This window comes from Solanum tuberosum, unplaced genomic scaffold (assembly GCF_000226075.1).
Source record: "Solanum tuberosum cultivar DM 1-3 516 R44 unplaced genomic scaffold, SolTub_3.0 scf00263, whole genome shotgun sequence".
Taxonomy (NCBI): Eukaryota; Viridiplantae; Streptophyta; class Magnoliopsida; order Solanales; family Solanaceae; genus Solanum; species Solanum tuberosum.
Genome location: NW_006239196.1, coordinates 443906 through 451384, shown reverse-complemented (window position 1 = coordinate 451384; position 7479 = coordinate 443906).

Sequence of the window (7479 nt, the reverse complement as noted above, 5' to 3'; positions counted from 1 at the left end):
AATTCAAACTAAAGAAGTTACATGGAGAATAAAGACAACCTTATCATAAGAAAATAGATAAAAATAAGAATACAAAATCTATGCCCACTTTTTTGACCTCTTGTCTAACATCCTCCTTAACAAACTAATCAACATTCAAGAGTCTTTTTCACCATGTCAAGTTAAAGCATGAATTTGATAATATAATAATACTACAAAGAACAATGAAATGTAAAGAATAATCTTGAGTTGAAATTTCATGAAATAAAAAACTTGTGAATTTATTTTGTCATTAAAAATAGAGAGATATCTTAAAATTTATAATTTAGTAGTTGGAGGTTATGAATATGAAAACTTAAAAGTCATAGAATTAATGATATTATAAAAAAAATGAAGTTTAATAGATTTAAGTTATGGAGGTTAAACTTAAAAATTAAAAGAAAAATAAAAAACACAAATAAAGTAGATAAAAGAAATGCATTTATATTATACAAAGATATATTTTTTTTGAATTGAATAAATAAAAAGAAAAGTAAAAAAAGAGCAAAGAAAGGAAAAAACTATAAAATAAATAAATAAAAATCAACAAAATTTAACTATCGTGAATAGTTTGTTGGGATTCTTCTTAGATCAAATGGAAAAACTGTAATAATTGATGAGAATTTGAGAAATATTATAGGAAAAGAGAATAATAGCTTTAATGATAAAATAAATTAAATATGGCTATTGATGAAAATATAAATAAATATGATTATTTTTAATGATTTTTTTATTTTTTAGGTGAATTTTTCGGTATTTTAAAATTATAAAAAAGGCAAAGAAAAGATAAATTGGATTGAAACTCTTAGAGAGGATCACATCACCATTTTTATATTCAACTTTATTATTATATATAGATTTGTAATAAATTAAATAATTCTATTTTACAATAAAATAATTAGTTTAAATGAAGAAAAAAATATAAATATAAATAAAGGTCATAGAGAAATGTCACATATTATACAAGAAAAATACAAAGAAATCATACCTTTGACATTTAATTCTCGATACATATCATGAAAAAATCCCACCTAGATACATATTTAGAAAATATATTTTTCATGTAATTAAGTACACATATTTATGCAATTTAAATATGGAACATCTCCATCTTACCTTTTTCTATAATATCATCTGTTTTTTTTTAAAGGTTGTCCAAATTCGAAATCGTAAATCTCTACTTATAGAACCTGAATAAAAACAAATTTATGTTAGCATATTTTTTATAAAAATCTTTTAACATTACAAATAAAAATATAAACAAATGAAGGATGAATAATAATTATTTAAAAAGTCATGTGAAAGGAATTACAGAAGAAAAATAATATTTAAATGAGTAAGGAAAATGACTAAAAGAAGGGAGAGGAGGAAAGTAAAACAAAAATAAAAGTAAAATGAAGCTTTCAGTGGTAGTTTTTATGGACTTGAAATAGCATTAAAGTATAATTAAAAGGTAAGAAATTAATTAGAAATTGACTTTTAATATGGCCACGTTTACAGACGTTTTAAAACGGCAGTATCATTTATCTTGTGCATTTTTTATTTTTATTTTTTTAATTCTTTGTAATAAAAATGAAGAAAATATGCTAACAAAATCAACAAAATCTGAGAAAATATATAATTTCATTTCCTGATCAATGAGGCATGCCACATCAGCGGTCTTATGTTCCACCTTTATATATATATATAGATTTGTAGATTTGTCAAACCTTTTAAGCTTATCATTAAATAATATAATTTCAACTCTTTTTTAGAGATAAGGTGATTTACATCCTTATTGATCTCAACTATATTCTTTTTTAGAGATAAATGATTTGCAACTATTCTTAGTATTCTTCAAATTAAAATTATATCTAAATATATTTTTTTAAAAATAATTTTATTATAGTATCTTTTGTTTTAATTGATAAGTGAACACCATTTTTTATACATTCTTATTTTATGAAATTGTATTTGATTAAATAAAAAATATTTTATTTTGCAAGATTGAACGAGAGAGGAGTGTGCTAAAGAGGTTGCAGCATGATTTGCAAATTATATTTAGATTTAGCTAAAACTATGATAAATATTTTTAATACTAGGTTTTAGATTGATCTATTAATTTAAGATTTAATTAATTAGCACATGTATCAATTCAACACACGCCACATATGTTATCAATCTTCATTATACTAGAAGAAGAAGAATTGTTAGTATAATGTTTAGTTTCTTTGAAGAAGATACCCTCATTGCACATAATTATGGTGATTTTTTGTTAGCATACGTGTATATATGAAATGAAAACATTATATATTATTATACATGCACTTTTGTTACTCAATAATAAGTTGTATTAATTATTTTAAATTTTAAAATTATTATATTTTAAAATATCCGCACAACGCGCAGGCACATATTTATATATAATATAAAAGATCCTACATAGATGGAACTTGGAAGATTGAAAGTGTCATACCTCCAAAGACACTTTCTCCTATAAATCTATAAATCTCCATTAACGTTAGGATCTGATCTGATCATGGCTGACATATTGCCTGAATGTTTCATTCAAAAAATATTGTCTTCTCTTAGTTTTGATGAAGCAGCGCGGATGAGCATTCTCTCCAAAACATGGCTGCAAGCCTGGTCGACTCTTCCCGACTTGGTATTTAATGTTAAGTTTTGCAAAGGCGATATAAAGATATTGGACACAATTATGGAGAGATATGGAAACGGAAAAATCCCTATAGAAAAGTTTGATTTATCAGAGCTCTTAGGCAATTCTCATGAAGTTTTCCCTCTGATTGATAAGTGGCTTAACATTGCACTTCAAAATGGCGTAAACAATCTTGTCCTTAACTATAAATCATACCCCGCGCCTATTTTAACAATCTTGGCAGCAAAATCTTTAAGAAAATTGGTTCTGAAGAGTTGTACTCTTTTGCCTATTTCGTTATCCAGTGGTGTTGTGAATCGCAATTCTTTGATAAAGCTTTCTCTATCTTATGTGAAATTAGACGAAAATATGCTTCAGACTCTACTTAATAGTTGTCCCTTGATTGTCTCTTTCATCTTTGAGTATTGTTCGGACTTGGAAACAATCGAGCTAGTGAATCTTCAAAAGATCAAGTCGGTTTCCCTGAAGGTCTTGAAGATTCGGTTTAGTGGGAGCATATGGGAGATTGATGCTCCAAATTTGGTGTCATTTGAGTACATGGGGAATCAAATTCCTGAACTTCAAATTGTGAGAGAGTCAAGACAACTGAAGCACTCAAAAATCATTCTTCACCGCTTAGACAATATAAATGCTGACTGGTTTTGTAAGTTGAGGAAGTTTCTATCAAATTCAATCTCTTGGTCTCAAGTTTCCCTTTATTTTTATGAATGCGCGGAGATTAAAATGAAAGATCTGCAACAACACCACAGAGTTGCTACGCCCCAGGTGGACATTTTAGATGTCAACATTCTGTGGCAGAATCGCGAATACCCTTCGTTTGTGGATGCTTTGGTATGGAGTTGTCAGCCTAGGAGACTCAACTTGCAATTAACAAGAGAAATGGTTACAGTTTTCATTGATCGTTTGATGCATATGAAGAATTCGATTCAGTCTACTTCTCATGGAAGCAACCCTTGGTATAGTCAATTAAAAGAAGTAAAAGTCCACAAATTTGATAGGAAGAAGGAGATTTGGTATCCTGTGGAACACAAACTTGGGGAGCGGGCAACAATGAACCTTGATAGATATTATATTTTATTAGATTGGTAATATAGTTTATTCTATTAAAAATTGAAAATGCACTTATTCATTTATAATGTTCTTTCAATTATATTTTTCAGGTTAGATATATCCAACTCAAACATGATTAAGTTGGAAATATCAAGGCACAAGGACAATATGTTTGATTTTCAGTTTTCTTTGTAGTTCATGTTGATTTATTGTACGTCTTTCAGAGTTAATAAACTATTTTTCATCCAATGAATACAGAGAGCTTTGAATTGGTCTATTGTGAAAAAAACATATACGTTTGAATTGGTCATAATTTAAACTACTCGAAAAAAACAGGCACACACGTTTGAATCGGTCTATTGTGAAACAGAGTGGCTTGTGAACAATTTGGTAAAAAAGACCTTCATGAAAACTATGTATGTATAGTATAACCGACATTTCAAATCAATCGAAGCAATGCAAGTATCTGTAGATAACATAGAATCTAAAGATAAGAGAATACAAATATACAATCTAAAGAGTTAAGGGACGTTTAGAAAAGGAGGACAATTACATTAAAAATAGGATTCCTATAATATATACGTTTTTCCCTATAAATTGAAGAATTTTGCATCATAGCTAGAATAGGTTTTTTTAAAGCGTCGTATTTCCAAAAATAAATTTCTAAATTTTAGTAAAACTGGGAAAGTTAAGGGACGACAAATTACCTTAACCAATTAGAAATAGGATCCCTATAATATACAGTTTTTTTTTTTTGTCTTTTTAGGGAAACCATAATCTATAAATTGAAGAATTGTTTCATAGCTTCCTCCAAAAGCACGTTAAAGATTTCCATTGACATTAGGGTTAAATATGGCTGACATATTACCTGAATGTCTCATTCAAAAAATACTCTGTTGTCTTAGTTTTAAAGAAGCAACGCGGATGAGCATTCTCTCCAAAACATGGCTACAAGAATGGTCGAATCTTCCCAACTTGGAATTCACTATTAATTGTTGGGAAGGCAATATAAATACAGCGAACACAGCCATGGAGAGATATAGGAAGGGGAAAATCCCTATACAAAAGTTTGAATTATTAGAGACCTTTGCTAATTCTCATGAAGATTTCCCTCTCATTGATAAGTGGCTCGATATTGCACTTCAGAATGGTGTAAAACATCTTTTTCTTAACTTTAAATCATACCCCATGCCTATTTTAAGAATCTTGGCAGCAAAATCTTTAAGAGAATTGGATGTGCAGGGTAGTATGCCTGATTCGTTATCTAGTGGTGTTGTGAATTGCAAATCATTGAGAAAGCTTTCTCTATCTCATCTAAGATTAGACGAAAACATGGTCCAGACTATACTTAATAGTTGTCCCTTTATTGTCTCTTTAATCCTTGAGTATTGTACTGGGAAGCTTCAAAAGATCAAGTCGGATTCCTTGAAGGTCTTGAAGATACATCATCGCGGGATAGAGGAGATCGATGCTCCAAATTTGGTATCACTTGACTATATGGGGAGTCAAATTCCCGAACTTAATAAAATTGCAAGAGACTCAAAAATCAGGCTTGGATGCATCAACAATTTAAATGCAGCATGGTTTTGTAAGTTGAGGAAGTTTCTATCAAATTCGTCCTCGTGGTCTCATGTTTCCCTTAAATTTATGAATTGCTGTGAGATCAAGATGAAAGATTTGCATATGGACCACATAGGTTCTACCCCTCGGGTGGACGTTTTAAATGTCGATATTCAATGGATGAATCAGAATTTTGTGGATGCGTTGCTATGGAGTTGTCATCCAAGGAGACTCAACCTACTCTCAAATATTACTCCAACTATTACACATTTCATTGGTCGTTTAGTGTTTTTGACAAATTCCAGTCATTCTACTTCTCATAAAAGCTTACCTTGGCATAGTCAATTAAAAGAAATAAAAGCTTTTGATGGAAAAAACCAGTCGCTACAACTCATAAATGGGGAGCTTGCAAAAAGGACCCTTATGGAGGGGGAGAAAGTTTATTTTTTATTAGATTGGTGATGTAGTTAATTTGTTTCTATTTCAAATTGAATGCACTTATTCTTTTCTGCATTGGTGTACAGAGGTATTAGATATTATTAAAACAGAACTTAGAGCATAATTTTAAACTTGGATCTTATAGGCTTGCAAAAGCAAAAACAATTTTTTTAAGAAAGTAATGAGTATGGCAAATTTCTTAAAAGGAAAGAGACTTAATTTCTACATAATTACTAGTGTTTCAACGTAACTACAAATGCCTTCGATGCCATACTTTCTAGGTAGCCCGTTGATTTCTAATTTTCTCAAACTCTGTCTCGTGACATCATAAGAGAAACATAAAGTATCCGACATTGAGTCCAGGATGAATACAATCTCTTCATCACTGGACGTGCATGATGATATAACTAAGGGTTTGTCCTTCCACCACATCGAAGGGAAGTCAATGATTTGAATTTTCCATTCTTCTTCTTTCTGAGTTTGTTCTAAAATCCACAAGTTGAATTATCCATGTTGCCAATATTCATAATCCATGATCGCTAGTTTACCTTTCACCTCTAACAACTCGTAATACCACCACGAGTTAGATGCATTCAATAAATCAATATATTTTGAATTTTCGATTTTAACATCAAATGCATCTATAGTAAGTCTGTCCTGGAAAACAAATTTATAGATAACTCCATTGATGCAAACCCCGGGCTTGCACAGAATAGGAGGGGTTATGCTTTGAGTCTCTCTCCATGATTTGTCTACTCCTAAAGTGAAAATCCAATGTTTTATGTACCCTTTTATAATATGCTTTGTTGTGGAAAGAACTTTGTACTTCTTTTCTTCTGGGTCAAAACCGAATGAACAGTACCACATGGAAGAACCATCATTTAGGTCGGGAAGAAATCTTACTTCTCTTGTACTAGGATTGAAAATTGCAGCAAAAATAATGGTTCCCAAATACAAAATAAACCAGGTCTTGGGTCAGATCTCAGGATCGGATTTTGGAACGGTCGTTGGGGTTGTGTCCTAGTTTGGGTGTTAGGGTCGGGTCCTACATCGATTATCGGGTTGATTTTCGAGTTAAAAATTATTCTCCTAAAGAGAATTTTCTAGTCTCAAACAAAAAATAAAAGATTTTTTCTGGAAAATATTTTTTATTCACCAACCAAACATTAAAAAATATTTTTCAGAAGATATTATCTACTCATCAACCAATAAACATAAGAAAATAAGTTAGAAATCCATTTGTTTTTTCCAAGAAAACATTTTCCTTCGTACCAAACACACCCTAAAGAGTTATAAAAAAGAAAAAAGGACAATCTTTTTTAAATGGATTTAATTGAAAAGTAAGGCAAATATGTTAATTGAAACATATGAAGTATTTTTTTTCGACCTTCTGGAATTTTTTTTAAAAAACAAACAAAGAAGAAAGTCTAGGGGATAATTTTATATAGTTTCTTTTTTACTCTTTTTGCTGACAAAGAACTTTAATATTTTGACCTTATGTAGAAGAAAATATTTTAATTTTTAAGTAGCGCATGATGTTTTCTTCTTTTTTTAAAAAAAATCAAGCATGATGTATTAATTTTTTTGTACATTTATTTTTATTTTTATTAATGAACCATGATACACGTGCAACACACACAATATTAAAAGCATGATTTTTTTTAGAATATAGATTGAACTAACTTTTTATCCTTCATTCAAAATTTTCACAATAGGCAAAACAATCATAATATTATTCGATTTTTGCACACCTCTAC